The following is a 17,085-nucleotide window of genomic DNA, read 5'->3' on the forward strand; positions in this document are numbered from 1 at the left end:
TTATTGTGGGAAGCTTGTGGAAGGCTACCCGAAACATTTGACCCAAGTTAAATAATTTAAAGGCAATGCTACCAAATACTAATTGAGTGTATGTAAACTTCTGACCCACTGGGAATGTGATGAAAAAAATAAAAGCTGAAATAAATCACTCTCTACTATTATTCTGACATTTCACATTCTTAAAATAAAGTGGTGATCCTAACAGACCTAAGACAGGGAATTTTTACTAGGATGAAATGTCAGGAATTGTGAAAAACTGAGAAAATGTATTTGGCTAAGGTGTATGTAAACTTCTGACTTCAACTGTATGTTAACATCCTGTATAGATCTATGATTTAGTTTATTAAACTTCAAGACGTGACATGAAAGCAATTAGGCATCCTATACGGTATTATTTCTGCATTCAGAAATAATAATAACCTCTCTTGGACTGACTCATCGAATTCACTTACTAAACACTTTCCTATGGGGAAGAGAAACTTCTTCAAAGTAGCCGTCTACTGATCAATGAATTCTGCTCGTCTTGGTTACTTCAGACAATGACTTGCAAGGCAGGTCTGTGATGAGGTGAGGGCGATCGGGACACATTGCTCCCCGAGCCTGGATCGATCGCAGAGAGAGATCTATTTCAGTTCTAATGGCTCCTCAGTACTATGATATCTCTCCACTCTGGCCCGGGCAGCACTGTGATGGATGGCTTTCTGTGGCCACAACCACTCTCTCTGCCACGCGATCAATAGAGACCCAGCCCAGTGAGAACGGACAGGACAGAACAAGTCTACTTGAATCTTCATGACAGAGGAAAAACTGCAAGTTTTATTCTTTTAACTATGATAGATAGGATGGAGTAGAATGGAAGGGCTGAAATGCCTTGTGTTGGAATAATCCATTTAAAAGGACTTGTTTGTAGAAATTAATAGGCATGCACCGTGGAAATATCATAATCAGATTAATAATCATTAGCCTAACATTTCATGTTTTATCAAGTGTGACTAAATCAGTATGTACTTTATCTAATTGGCCAGTGAGGATGTCCACGGGGGACAGGGCAGGTCAGAGTAAGAGTGTCCTCTGCTGGACAATGGAGGGATTGATACACTTCATCAGCCCTCAAGGAGCTGCCGAAGGGGTGACAGTGTCAGCTCTCAAGTGAAAACCATATAAAAACTAAGGGTGTTTTCACACTTGGTCCCTTTCAGACAATTTTTGTGAACTCATTTCGCAAAAACTTTTTGTGCAGTGTGAACACTCCAAGGAATATCAGACCCCTCAAAAGAGCCCTTGAAGCGAACAAGTTGGGTACTACCAAAGCATCTCCAGAGTGCATAAAAGGAGACTCAATGGTCACGTGGAATTTTACTGACTCATGATTTGCTCGGTGTACAATTTTCAATCACAACCATTATTTCATCTGCAGTTCTTCTTCTGCTATTTATTCCGTGACCAATAATATGTACCTGTTAATAGTATCTTCTTATTACAATTATTATACATTTTTGCCATTTAGCAGACACTCCAGAGTGACTTACAATTAGTACATTAAGATAGCTAGATGAGACAACAACACATCACAATCGTATTAAGTAAATAAGTACGTTTTTAATCAGCAAAGCCAGTGCTAGCAGGAAAAGAGAAGTGCCTTTTTTATGTCTCATCTCTTAACTAAATGCAATCTATTTGCTTCCAAAATGTAAGTAGGTATATCAAGCTGTCCGATAACACAGTCTGATGGAATGGCTTGCCCTGCACTTTGTAAAAACCCAGAGTTCATTGAGTGAATGTTGGAATGTTGCGCCGAATGCAGTGAAATGTTTACTTACGAGCCCCTAGCCAACAATGCAGTTAACAAAAACGAATACGGATAAGAATAAGTAATTAAAGAGCAGCAGTAAAATAAAAATAGCGAGACTATATACAGGGGGTACCGGTAAAGGGTCACCAGTTAGTTGAGGTAATATGTACATGTAGGTAGAGTTATTAAAGTGACTATGCATAGATGATAACAACAGAGAGTAACAGTGGTGTAAAAGGGCGGAAGGGGGGGCAATGCAAATAGTCTGGTAGCCATTTGATTAGGTGTTTAAGAGTCTTATGACTTGGGGATAGAAGCTGTTTAGAAGCCTTTTGGAACTAGACCTGGCGCTCCGGTACCGCTTGCTGTGCGGTAGCAGAGAGAACAGTGTATGACTAGGGTGGCTGGAGTCTTTGACAATTCTTAGGGCCTACATTTGACACAGCTTGGTATAGAGGTTCTGGATGGCAGGATGCTTGGCCCCAGTGATGTACTGGGCCGTTCGCACTACTCTCTGTAGTGCCTTGCGGTCGGAGGCCGAGCAGTTGTCATACCAGGCAGTGATGCAACCAGTCAGGATGCTCTCGATGGTGCAGCTGTAGAACCTTTTGAGGATCTGAGGACCATGCCAAATCTTTTCAGTCTCCTGAGGGAGCATAGGTTTTGTCGTGCCCTCTTCACGACTGTCTTGGTGTGCTTGGACCAGTTTGTTGGTGATGTGGACACCAAGGAACTTGAAGCTCTCAACCTGCTCCACTGCAGCCCCGTCAATGAGAATGGGGGCGTGCTCGGTCCTCTTTTTCCTGTAGTCCACAATCATCTCCTTTGTCTTGATCACGTTGAGGGAGAGGTTGCTGTCCTGGCACGGCCAGGTCTCTGACCTCCTCCCTATAGGTGATCTAGTCGTTGTTGGTGATCAGGCCACTGTTGTGTCATCTGCAAACTTAATGATGGTGTTAGAGTCATGCCTGGCCGTGCAGTCATGAGTGAACAGGGAGTACAGGAGGGGACTGAGCATGCACCCTTGAGGGTTCCATGTGTTGAGGATCAGCGTGGCAGATGTGTTGTTACCTACCTTTACCACCTGGGGGCGGCCCGACAGTCCAGGATCCAGTTGCAAAGGGCGGTGTTTAGTCCCAAGGTCCTTAGCTCATTGATGAGCTTTGAGGGCACTATGGTGTTGAATGCTGAGCTGTATTCGCAGACCTCACATTTTTGGCACATCATGTCTAAACTATCCCTTAAAGTCCCGTTGTAATATGTCCTGAGCCACAGACCTAATGGAATACTTTATGAACTCAATCATTTATCTATTCAGGAGGTTAACATATGTTATTCACTCCCATCCCCTTTATATTAGTCCCCTGAGAGAGATATATATAAGCATAGACCATTTTATAGCAGGAAAGTGAAAAGACAGTACCAGCTGAAGGGGCTGCTAGAGCAACTAGCTATTTATTGTTGCATAAAATAAAGAAGTTGGAGAAACTTTCTCTTACACATTTTATATATGGTCATCATGGTCCTAATATGGTTTATGCATGTCCAATTATCATGATACATGTACCGTCACTTATTACAACCTCTTAGGGATCCCTTAAGCTCGAATCCCGCTACCGGGATAGATTTGACAACATCTGGTGAAATTGCAGAGCGCCAAATTCAAACTACAAAAACATAAATATTTAACATTCATATAAATACACATGTAATACATCAAAATAAAGCTTACCTTCTTGTTAATCTTTTTGCAATCCCAAATGTCTCAGTGACACAGTGACTGGTTGTTTTGTTCGATAAATACCTTCTTTATATCCCCAAAATGGCCATTCATTTGGAGCGTTTCATTTCAGAAATACACCGTTTCCAACTCCCCAACATGACTACAAAATATCTAATAAGTTACCTGTAAACTTGGTCCAAACATTTCTAAAATGTAAATAATCAATAAAATTGAAGACGGAATAAACGGCTTCCAATACCGGAGAAAAATAACGAGGAGCCTGTTCACGCGCACCAAAAGACTTGAGTCCATCTGAGTGACACATGGGAAGAATAGGACTACTTCTTCATTTCTCAAAAGAAAAACATCGAACAATTTCTAAATACTGTTGACATCTATTGGAAGCCATAGGAACTGCAATCTGGGCCCTAATAAATCAGGTTTCCCATAGAAAATCATTGGAAAACACAATGACCTCTAAAACAATTTTCCCTGGATGGTTTGTCCTCTGGGTTTCGCCTGCCATATCAGTTCTGTTATACTCACAGACATTATTTTAACAGTTTTATAAACTTTAGAGTGTTTTCTATCCAATACTACCATGCATATGCAATACTACCATGCATATGCATATCCTGCATATTTGCTTTGGGCACGCTTTTCATCCAGACGTGAAAATACTGCCCCCTATCCCAAAGAAGTTTTAACATAAGTAACCCACAGTAACTTCAAGTAATACAGCACAGAGCATACTGTCATGGTTCCACCTGTCACCAGAGGGCGGAAAAGACTGTCCTAGAGACATTAACGACACTCAAGTGTGTCTTATTTACTCGCTATGATTTCCCTGTTAAAAAGAGGTGTGCTTAGTCTTGTCCTTTGCAGAAGCTTGAATTGTTTATAGAGTGCAAGCATTTCCTGAGTGAGTGTTTGAGACTTAGTGTGTGTTGTTTTTCAAGTGTACTGTGATCCTGCGGCTACCGTTTCTCAGTAAACTATTATGTTTATCCTTAACCAATGATTCCTCGTTTGGTCTCTTCTCTACACCTGGGTCCAACCTCACCACGTCACACATACAAATTCACAGCGGGTTGGTGGTGAGCTACATCAGCCAACATAGTATAATTGTATTACGTCATGACTATTGATGGGAGTCACTACAGGGGTGTAGGGCTGGGAATTGCCAGGGACCTCACGATATGATATTATAACGATAGCTAGAGCCCACAGCATGCAGTCAGTCAGCTAGTATAACAATCTGTTATTCGATTGTTATGCATAATCTTTTCCAGCATGTCCATGAATATTTACACACACTCCACATATATGAATAATCCAGTAGAGGCAATTAGTGGTTGCTAAGATGTAAAGATGTAGACATACTTATGGATGCCTAAATGTGTTAGCTAATGAATAGTCTTCAATAGTACAAAATCCATAAAGGTCTTCAATATTTCAGCACCATGGACAGCTGAAGCTATGCAGCAGTGGCTGTGAGGTTGTATGGCTTACTAGTCACTAGTATACAGTACTGCTCTCACCTGTACAGTATTCTCTTCACAGTCAACTAAAATCAGACAACCATTGACCCCTAAGTATGGACCCCTTTATAGTGACACTACCACTCTGGCTGCTCAGTGTGCAGTGTCACCATCGTAGAGATAGTCTGACTGTGTGAGGGTCCATAAGCATCAGAGCTCTGCTAAATGACTTTCTTATCTGAAAGACTCCAGAAGCAGCTTGCTATAGGGCCAGCACAGTCAACACTCTTTACCACACTCCCACTCTCTCGGTCTTTCTCTCTCTACCACATGTGGATGCTATGCATAATATCTTTAGCAGAGAGGAGCAAGAGGTCCCTCTTCCTCTAGACTACCAGCATACAGGAGAGGAGATATGGCTCAGAGTGGTGACTTCAGACTCGTACTCTGCTGCTGTACTATGCTGAGGGCGAGGATAAAGCTACTAAGTAGGTGTAGTAAACATGCAATCCATGCAGTATGAAACGCTTGGTTTCAGGTCCACATCACTGGGGCGGCAGGGTAGCCTAGTGGTTGGAGTGTTGGACTAGTAACCGGAAGGTTGCGAGTTCAAACCCCCGAGCTGACAAGGTACAAATCTGTCGTTCTGCCCCTGAACAGGCAGTTAACCCACTGTTCCTAGGCTGTCATTGAAAATAAGAATTTGTTCTTAAAAATAAAAAAAACTTTGTCGTACCTTAGTCTCATATTCAAAAAGAAAGGTGGATTTTGAGGTTTGCAAGTACTATGTACAAACACCCTTGCACAGACAGACAGACACTTCAGTAGGACTTTCTTATGTTTAACCTTCCCCACTCTAAGACACCCTGTCTCCATGACCACACAGAGGAGAGGTGGTCACGGCCATCAACCCTGTTCACATTCTAGCAGGATAAAAACACTTCGGCTTCACTGCTCTCAATCTACACACAAGTCTTATGCTAAACACACAGATCAGGGGACAGAAACACATTTCATGCTGTGCTATTTCTGACGAGCAGTCTTCCATCAAGACAGGTCCTTTTGAAGTCACCTCAGCCAAGTGACAGGGTAAACATGAGGGGGGGATATACTGATGATGCCTAGACACATCCATTTACACCAGAGGTGTCAAACTCTTTTTGTGCCCGAGGTCGCATTCGGTCTTTAATGAGGTGTGGAGGGCCGTAATGAAAATAGTTTTGATTTCCTCGCCGTAAAATGTGCAAAATATACTTCTCTATTCATAGTTTTTAGAATTTTCGATGCTCCCTGCCTGACTGTCTAGCTTTATTTCGATAATTATCAGCGAGCCGGACCCAGTCAAGAAACTGTATGAATGTAGGTCCATTATCATTTCTACACCATTGAGTTTGTTTCCCTTCCCCGAATTTGTTTTATTTTTTTGTATTTCATTTTTTACTCAAACCACCCACGGGCTGAATCTGTCCCGCAGCCCGTATGTTTGACACCCTTGATTTACACACTTAGGAAACAGCTAGAATACATGATGGGTTATGTTTTTCATAAGGTCTGTGTGCATAAATTACTTTGCAGGGGACATGGTATTTTGATGAATGCATAGGCTATTCCCTGGGGGGGAAAGGGCGCCAGTTTAACATTGAAAGACCATGTCAGATATGTAAATATATAATTTCATATGTACAGGCTCAGCAGGAATCATGTAATGAAACCAGGCAAACAAAAATAAAAGGCCTGACTCAAAGATTAGCATGTATCCCCAGGAAACACACCTGAATAAATAAGCACCCACAGAGCTAAGCCAGTGACGCAAACATTAGGTAAATATAGCAGAATTACAGAGGCAGAGAGGAGGGTGGTAGTGGTGGGTGACTCATTCCAAAGCCATTAAAGAGAAAGTACTATCTCGCACTCTAATAAGCTGCTAGCTCTAGTCCAGTTGACATCACATCTGCATCCCAAACACTATTCCCTACACTGTGCACTACGCTTGACCAGAGCACTATATAGGTGCACCATATAAGGAATAGGGTGCCATTTGGGGCACAGGCCACATCTTTAGCAGTTGTTGAAACAGCAGCACACAGATGTGGTCTCCAGATAAATAATTAATTGCAGAGGAAGCGGATGCATCCATCCCTCATGCCTTCAAAAAAAGCATTAGTACCAACATCCACCTCTAAACAGTGTTTGTGCTACAGTAACTATCTGCCTAGCCTGCAACATCTACAAAGAACACTGGACTATAATTACCACTGCATTGATACCAGTTTCCTTCCAATAACGTAGTTATCAGTACACACATGTAAATTACAAACAGGAATAGAAAGATAAAAAAGTAATACAAATGTAATGTTAATCCAGTGTGTTCTACCATTTAGCTCCTGAGCATCCTTGAACAACACTGATCCTACTAATTACAAGCATGTAATTGAGACAACACTGACAGTGCTATAATTTAGATGATGTTCATGGAGAGAGAGAATGAAGGAGAGGGCGTGAGGAAGTGAGAGAGAATGAACATTTTAGAACGAGAGAGAATGAGGGGGGGAGAAGAGAAAAATATTATGATGTACCTCGACTTCCACAGGACACAGTGTGCTCCACACACAGTGCAGTCAGAACAAATTTGATTTGATTTGAACACAAGCAGCATTATGAAAGAAGCTGAAATCATCATCTCCTGAGCAGCCAGCCAGCCTCACACAAACTACTAGCTACCGCATAAATAATTCATGATATAAGATCTGGCGGAGCTTTAGTGGAAATTGACTGGGAGAAGTTCAGAGGCTTTTCTCTCTCTCTCGTCAGCTAGTCCTGATGCACTGGAGGGAGGATAATGAGCAGCACTGAAGGGCTGACTGTCTCCCTGTTACACACACTGAATGTAGGTCTGCTGAATGCTAACTACTGTACTGCTTAAGTTGGAGATAATGGGGAATGGTAGGTTTTATCTTTTGGATATCAATTTTGTAGAGTGCAGTTATATCATTCTACTTGGTAAATAACTATATAGTATTAGTACAAAGCTAACATTTTCCTGTTCTGATATTCTAAATCATTGGCTTTATGCCAACAAAGGTAAATGAGGTCAGGGAAGGGCCCATTAGGACAACAAAACAAGGTAGGATGTACACTGGTGCCATCCATTAGTGAAACATGAGCCAAGAATCAGGTTAACCTTTTTAACCACAGAGCTCCAAAAAATGTACAGTGTGAAGTAGATTAATCAATATGTTCTGGATTTGGACTCATTTACTGTACATGTACAAATACATCAGGAGACCAATAACACTAAAATCCATCATGTGCTTATTGGCCTTGTAAAGTTAAAGGGATACTCTGGGATTTTGGCAATGGGGCCCTTTATCTACTTCTCCAGAATCAGATGAACTCGTGGATACAATTTTTCTGTCTCTGAATGCAGTTTGAAGAAAGTTGCTAACTAGTGCTAGCGCTATGACTGGAAGTCTATGGGTATCTGCTAGCATGCTAGTAGATACCCATAGACTTCCAGTTATTGTGCTAATCCTAATTGGTTCACAAAAACTCTCTAACCTCCTTCATCCTGGACACAGAGACAAAAACATTGTATCCACAAATTCATCTGACTCTGGGGAAGTAAATAAAGGGTAAAAATCCTGAAGTATCCCTTTAATGTACCGCTATATTCATAAACCATACCATGAATGACATTCAGTTAATATTTAGGTGAGGGCTACATAATTCACATACAAGTCCTATGGGACCTTATCAATAAAAAAATCCCTACCTATGTATGCAGTGGCACCCGCGGGATATGTTCCCTAAAGTTCCCCCTGACAGTCCCAGATCCCTAGAGACACACAGACAGACACACAGACAGACAGACAGACAGGAGTCTATTAACAGCTGGCCTCAGGCTACTGTCCCCAGTGTCCGTGTGAATCCACAGGATCCAGGGTGAGAATGGGATTTCCAAGGACACGTTCCTGCAGCTGAGCTCATAGGGAAAGTGCATTTTAAAGAAGCCTTTGTTCCTTTAAGGGGCCAGATAGAACATCCTCATGCATAAACTGAAACTATGCGGGTTTCACAATGCTTTTAAAAAAAAGAACATGGGGACATTAAGTAATAACAAACAAAATTCTGTTTTGGAAGGAGCCACATTGTCAACAGGAAAATCCTCCCACACAGTGACAATGATAATGACGATAATGATGTTGCTGAGCTGAGCCATAACGTAACTATGTTAAAAAATAATAGAAGACAGTCTGTTTTTGAGGGAGTGTCAGAGTAGAGAACTCACTCTGCCTCCTCCTGAGTGTCCATACAAGCTCCCAGTGCCAACACAGAAACAGAACAAGGAGAGCAGAGCAGAGTCACTCCTGGAAGCATAAGGGATGGAGGGACAGAGGGAAGGAGCGGTGGCCGGTAAGGTTACTGGGTAGAGTGGCTTAGGGGAGAGATATTTCAGAAACCCTGATATGCAGTCACTGTATTCTATTAGCTCCTCAGAGCATTTATTTTTTATTTATTTTTATTTCACCTTTATTTAACCAGGTAGGCAAGTTGAGAACAAGTTCTCATTTACAATTGCGACCTGGCCAAGATAAAGCAAAGCAGTTCGACAGATACAACGACACAGAGTTACACATGGAGTAAAACAAACATACAGTCAATAATACAGTATAAACAAGTCTATATACAATGTGAGCAAATGAGGTGAGAAGGGAGGTAAAGGCAAAAAAGGCCATGGTGGCAAAGTAAATACAATATAGCAAGTAAAACACTGGAATGGTAGTTTTGCAATGGAAGAATGTGCAAAGTAGAAATAAAAATAATGGGGTGCAAAGGAGCTAAATAAATCAATTAAATACAGTTGGGAAAGAAGTAGTTGTTTTGGCTAAATTATAGGTCGGCTATGTACAGGGGCAGAACTCTGTGAGCTGCTCTGACAGTTGGTGCTTAAAGCTAGTGAGGGAGATAAGTGTTTCCAGTTTCAGAGATTTTTGTAGTTCAGCAGAGAACTGTCTTTTGTCTTCCAGCAGAGAACTGGAAGGAGAGGCGGCCAAAGAAAGAATTGGTTTTGGGGGTGACTAGAGAGATATACCTGCTGGAGCGTGTGCTACAGGTGGGAGATGCTATGGTGACCAGCGAGCTGAGATAAGGGGGACTTTACCCAGCAGGGTCTTGTAGATGACATTCGCCAGTGGGTTTGGCGACGAGTATGAAGCGGGGGCCAGCCAACGAGAGCGTACAGGTCGCAATGGTGGGTAATATATGGGGCTTTGGTGACAAAACGGATTGCACTGTGATAGACTGCATCCAATTTGTTGAGTAGGGTATTGGAGGCTATTTTGTAAATGACATCGCCAAAGTCGAGGATTGGTAGGATGGTCAGTTTTACAAGGGTATGTTTGGCGGCATGAGTGAAGGATGCTTTGTTGCGAAATAGGAAGCCAATTCTAGATTTAACTTTGGATTGGAGATGTTTGATATGGGTCTGGAAGGAGAGTTTACAGTCTAACCAGACACCTAAGTATTTGTAGTTGTCCACGTATTCTAAGTCAGAGCCGTCCAGAGTAGTGATGTTGGACAGGCGGGTAGCGATCGGTTGAAGAGCATGCATTTAGTTTTACTTGTATTTAAGAGCAATTGGAGGCCACGGAAAGAGAGTTGTATGGCATTGAAGCTTGCCTGGAGGGTTGTTAACACAGTGTCCAAAGAAGGGCCGGAAGTATACAGAATGGTGTCGTCTGCGTAGAGGTGGATCAGAGACTCACCAGCAGCAAGAGCGTCCTCATTGATGTATACAGAGAAGAGAGTTTGTCCAAGAATTGAAGGTATGGTGAGATTCGAAATGGTCGGTAATCTGTTTGTTGACTTGGCTTTCAAAGACCTTAGAAAGGCATGGTAGGATAGATATAGGTCTGTAGCAGTTTGGGTCAAGAGTGTCCCCCCTTTGAAGAGGGGGATGACCGCAGCTGCTTTCCAATCTTTGGGAATCTCAGACAACACGAAAGAGGTTGAACAGGCTAGTAATAGGGTTGGCAACAATTTCGGCAGATAATTTTAGAAAGAAAGGGTCCAGATTGTCTAGCCAGGCTGATTTGTAGGGGGTCCAGATTTTGCAGCTCTTTCAGGACATCAGCTGAATGGATTTGGGAGAAGGAGAAATGGGGAAGGCTTGGGCGAGTTGCTGTTGGGGGTGCAGTGCTGTTGACCGGGGTAGGAGTAGCCAGGTGGAAAGCATGGCCAGCCGTAGAAAAATGCTTATTGAAATTCTCAATTATGGTGGATTTATCAGTGGTGACAATGTTTCCTATCTTCAGTGCAGTGGGCAGCTGGGAGGAGGTGTTCTTATTCTCCATGGACTTTACAGTGTCCCAGAACTTTTTTGAGTTAGTGTTGCAGGAAGCAAATTTCTGCTTGAAAAAGCTTGCCTTGGCTTTTCTAACTGCCTGTGTATAATGGTTTCTAGCTTCCCTGAACAGCTGCATATCACGGGGGCTGTTCGATGCTAATGCAGAATGCCATAGGATGTTTTTGTGTTGGTTAAGGGCAGTCAGGTCTGGGGAGAACCAAGGGCTATATCTGTTCCTGGTTCTAAATTTCTTGAATGGGGCATGTTCATTTAAGGTGGTTAGGAAGGCATTTTTTTAAATATCCAGGCATCCTCTACTGACGGGATGAGATCAATATCATAAAAACTCCATTTAGGCAATGGGAAATGCACTTGTTACCCCAAAGGACAACCGTGCCCAGGGATGGGTTGGGACCACAAAAATATGAACTCATCATGACAAAGGGGCGGCAGGGTAGCCTAGTGGTTAGAGCGTTGTACTAGTAACCGGAAGGTTGAAACCCCCGAGCTGACAAGGTACAAATCTATCGTTCTGCCCCTGAACAGGCAGTTAACCCACTGTTCCCAGGCCGTCATTGAAAATAAGAATGTGTTCTTAACTGACTTGCCTGGTTAAATAAAGGTTAAAAAAAAAAAATTTAAAGAGGGGTCACAGTTGCCAAACTAATTTTATTCAATTCTACAATTTTGCCATGGGGTGGAAAGGAAAAATAGCTGTTTTATAGTTAATTTCCTGAAATTTGACACATTATGCCATAGGCTGTTTTGCAGTATGATATCCGAGTGAGACTGACTAACAAAACCGATTGTGGCCCCTGGGCCGGTAATTTGACCATGATAACAAGTTTGGATAGCTGGCCACTAAACGAACTTAGCAATCTAAAAAATGTGAGCTGACATGGGCTAATTGACTGACTATCAGTGACTGACATAAGAGAAAAACTGCTGATGCACAACCAAAATTGTATATTCTACTTGTTTATTCTACTATTCTAACTCGCAGCATTTAGTTAAGACCCCAATCCCTGCCCTAGCCAAAGAGACACATGATGTGCACTTTGTTATGTCATTAACAAAAAGCCTCTCTCTAATTTAAAATTGCTTGGGTAAATCAGGTCTGGATAGCCTAATTCTTTAGATGATACAATTTAGGGAAAAGAAAGATCTTCTTTATGCAACCAGTGTTGCCATCTGGTGCTCCTGGAACGGATGTGTAGACTTCCCTGAGGACATAGGGTTATGGAAAGGGTCAGACATGCAGTCAGTCAGCCCTGCGGCCACACAGAATCATGTCACTGAGACCATAATACATATCCTGAGTGTAAAAAAACATTATGTACATCTGCTCTTTCCATGAGTTAGACTGACCAGGTGAAGCCAGGTGAAAGTTATGATACATTATAGATGTCACATGATAAATTCATTTCAATCAGAAGGAGAGGTGACAGGTTAAAGAAGGATTTTTAGGCCTTGAGAAAATTGAGTCATGGATTGTGTGTGTGTGCCATTCAGAGAGTGAATGGGCAAGACAATAGAGTTAAATGTGGGGTGTGAACGGGGTGTGGCAGTAGGTGCACCGGTTTGTGTGCTGCTGGGTTTTTTCAGGCACAACAGTTTGCCGTGTGTATCAAGAATGGTCCAACACCCAAAGGACATCCAGCCAATTTGAGTCAACATGGGCCAACATCCCTGTGGAACGCTTTCAACACCTTGTAGAGTTCATACCCTGACGAATTTACAACAATTTCTGCGATAATTAGATACTCAAACTCTTTCTTTCACTTGGATTTCAATCAAAAAAATCCTTGCCAAAAGAGGAAATCACAAATCCAACTGTCAACAGCGAGATACTGGGGAATCTGTTTTTAGACGATGCCAACCAACTGTCAACCGACACAGTGGGCCAAGGGTAACACTGTACTGGCAGCCCATTACCTATGCTGGAGGGTCAACCTGGGAAAACACACACTGCTCAGCTCTGAAGCAGCCTGAAGAAGAAACATTCAGGATGCTTCCCAAATGGCACCCTTTTCTCAATATAGTGCACTGCACTTTGTAGGGAATAGGCTGCCATTTGGGACGCACCCCCAGTCAGGAAGCTCTTCACTCGGAGTCTCAAAGAAAGTGTCTCACATGGTCGTCATGGATCGATAGACACCGAGACACACAGAAAATGTCACATCCAGAAAATGCCACATTTTCTTTCGGTCCTATACATTGAGCACAATTATCCATGGCAGTGTATGGAAGGAGACATTAAGTCATTTAGTCAAGGAGACTTGTCCTACAATGGCGTGTATTCATGGATGCCAAGGGAAGGGTTACTCCCCAGAAAATGGACCAATGAATTATTTTCAAAACATAAAATCATGTATATTTCATCTCTCTGTGTTTCACAATTTTCCTACAATTCGTAAGAGGCTGAGTGTATCTCACAGGAGAAAGCATCCAAGCGAGCGAAACAGCGCCCCTCTGTCTCTCTACGTGTAGGCCATCTATCTGATGTCTGGTCCAAACAAGTGTGACATTGTTGCCGTCCATAGCATTGAATGCAAGGGAAGCCAGCGAGCATCTGGCCTCCCTTGACAAAAAAAAGTATAAAACATTAGCCAATCAGCGTTGAGCTAAACTGAGCGAGCTGTTGTTATCCTCCGGTGGCTAGCTACTGTAGCCAGCTAGCTAAAATTAGCCCTTTCCAAAATTAGCCACGGATGAAGATAGGGATTTGGACTCCATACTGGCCAATGATTTTATAACACGATTCTGATCCAACCTTTGTTGTGCCCCTGGCCTGAGAGGATGGAAGTTCAATATGTAGCTAGATGTACAGTAGAAGGCTAATGTTAACTAGCTAACGCTGCCCATGAATGAAAGTTTGGCTAGCAAGCAAGCGTTTTAGCCAGGTAGCCTAGGACAACAAAAAATAAAAGTGTGTACTGTATGACAGAGTGATAGACCGTTTCATCAACATGAAAGAGAGGAGGATGACATTGTCGTTTCTCAAGAAGTAGGGTGAGTCATCATATTTTTCTACTTACAAGAACGCGCGCACACACACACACACAGAAATCCAAACCATGAGCCTCATCATATTTAGCTTAAGTTGATTGGTGATTTGTTGATGTTGAAATGTTGAAATGGTGCTGGAATAGTGGAGGCAGCTCCTGTTTTCTTTGCGACTTGCGGGAACTCTCTGGTTCTAAATCAATAGTTGTTTAGTGGTCCGAAATTTTGGAAAAATGCACTTGCTTGATCATGCTGTAGGTCATGTAACTGTCTGTTACTGTACAGTCCATGTTGCATCAATATGAGTCAAACATTTATCCTACTGTTAAAGTTGACTACACAGTGTAAATAGGATCATTTTTGTCACAGTCAGTCTCGTCCAAAACAGAGTTTTGTGGTCCCTAACATAGCCCCGGAGAGTCAGTCAGGTTGCACACCAGCAGGCTGAAGCTAATTGGTTAAATACTTTGGCTAACTCTTCCCATGTGCGAACACACACACACACACACGAGACACCCACATCAAACCACACCCCGAAACCAACTCGCGTTTGAATTCAGTCATGGTCGCTAGCATTTCTTAATGAACCAAATCTAAAACATGCCAAATCAGGAAGTGCATTTGCCCTTTTAAACAAACATGTTGTACCTCTACCTTGCTACATTGGAGATGAGCCCAGGAGGAGGACAGATGAGAATAGCAGGCCAGTGGATCACTTAGAACAGCAGCAGCCAGTGGCAACTTTAGGGATGAGGATGATTTAGGTGACCCAGACACAGGCCCAAAACAAGTTAAGCTACCCCAGTATCCCCTTGACCATTTTGGATTGAAAAACTAAAGAGACACACCAGATACAGAGACAGAAAAAGAAAAGTAGATGATGGAAAGAGACACCAGACAAGACAAAGAGACAGCAACAGAAGATAAGGATTTGATGGAGAGACACCAAATAAGACACAGAAAGTGGCACAAGAGATGGAGAGAGAACAGAGGTGGGTTGAGCACACATTAGACTGTATCACTTCAAGCTGTTCTATAGATTCTATTTCATTTTATTTATTTGCACAAATTATAACAGGTGAAATACAGACAGTGAAAAATTAAAACATGGTTTACAAAGAATTTACAGGTGAGGTGGAAAAGCCTTTAAAATTACTATTAAAACAATTGTTAACTTTTACACTTTTTACAACCAGGGCAAGATGAGAGAGGGGGATAGACAAGAGACAGCAACAGAAGAGGGCAGACACGAGGGACAGCAATCGACGACATAGAGAAAGTGATGGAGAGACGCAGAGTAGGAGTGAGCACACAGCAGACTGTATCACTTAAAGCTGCTCTATGGATTATAATTACTGCACATCTAATCTCTCAATGTTAATTTCAAAGTGCTCCAAATTCATGCATTTAGCTGTTTAAATACATTTTGCCAGGGGAGGATGCCCCCGAACCCCCCTACTGGCTTTGGTGAACATGATGAATGGCCTATAAGCCAGTTTAGTTCCATGATGTACAGCCCCTGTCAGCTCCATGACCGGGTCAATTCCCTTAGAACAGCTGAGACAAGGAGAATATCAATCAATACATCATACATGTCAGAGGAGATAACCTACGCATAACATGCTGCTACAGTCAAAATCAATTTAACTGACAATGGGACACAATTAAAAGGCTAATGTGAACAACCCATTCTGACAGATACACCAGCTGGGTAACTACAGCAAGAGTCTTGGGGAATTAAATCAAGGAAGAATATGCCTCTGCTATTGAGAGTTCTGCTTGTGACAGCTCCTCCTAATATTGGTTTACTGGCATGCACCTTCCTAAACCACACCATGATGTATGTGTTTTCATAAAGTTGTTGTTGTTTACATTCATCTGACACTAATGCTACATGCAATATTTTTGCAGTGTAATTTCAGAAAATGTCCTTGATGCATCTACAGTAATAGTGGAAAGATAGTGTTTCACAACATTTTACCCCCACAAATATTTTGCCCAAAATTGCATTCGAATGGTGCAGCCTTCTTATTGGTCAACAGACCGGCTCTTGTTGTCAACTCAACAACAGACCAGTGAATTCGACAACAAAATATTTTCTGGCCCCAGTCAATTTGACAACAATAGTTTTGTTATATTTAGTACCTTTAAATTCAGTTTTAAGATGTATATTTCTCGTAGTTTTCTCCTCTGTGGCAGAAAAGATTAAAATAACTGCGACTCTCATTCTCCTTTGCTACAATTCATACACTCAGTATTAGAACTGGTATGATATTTAGTGGCTATATGAATACAACTTGGCTTCTATGGAAATGTTCTAGCGATCTATAGAAGTGAAAACAACTGAACAAGAAATGTCGCAAAAAAACGAAACAATTTCAATGTTCAAACATGTTCACTTTCAAATTCTCACTCCATGCCCGTTTAAACTACACAAACACTCTCAAACGAGTATGTATCCTAATAAACCAGATTCAATACGCAATAAAGCTTTAAATAAGTATCAAACACGCATGTTTTTTTGCTTACCTCTTTCTTTGACAGGAGTGGCAGCCAGGAGTTTGCGAGCTTGCGAGCTTGCTTGGTCTGTCTCGTGCGCAGCTGAGGTGGCACTGGTACCCTCACGCTGGTGGTGAGGTGCTGCCTAGCGACGTGCAACCCACCAGCCAATGAGATCATTATGAAGAAAAATGTGCAAAATAGCCTATGCCTTCAGTTTATATCATACTAGGAGCTT

General features: G+C 42.1%; 1 protein-coding gene across 2 annotated transcripts in view; it reads right to left on the reverse strand.

Moving 5' to 3' along the window:
• The window catches only part of LOC118359873 (rap1 GTPase-activating protein 1-like), a 129,368-nt gene extending 112,367 nt beyond the window's left edge, over window positions 1-17,001 (reverse strand). For both annotated transcript variants that reach the window (XM_052482248.1, XM_052482249.1), the window contains exon 1: window positions 16,878-17,001. The gene's annotated coding sequence lies outside the window, so the exon portion shown is untranslated. The remainder of the gene's footprint in view (window positions 1-16,877) is intronic.
• Between the last annotated feature and the right edge of the window lie 84 nt (window positions 17,002-17,085).

The sequence above is a fragment of the Oncorhynchus keta genome, chromosome 27 (genome assembly GCF_023373465.1).
Source record: "Oncorhynchus keta strain PuntledgeMale-10-30-2019 chromosome 27, Oket_V2, whole genome shotgun sequence".
NCBI classification, from domain to species: domain Eukaryota; kingdom Metazoa; phylum Chordata; class Actinopteri; order Salmoniformes; family Salmonidae; genus Oncorhynchus; species Oncorhynchus keta.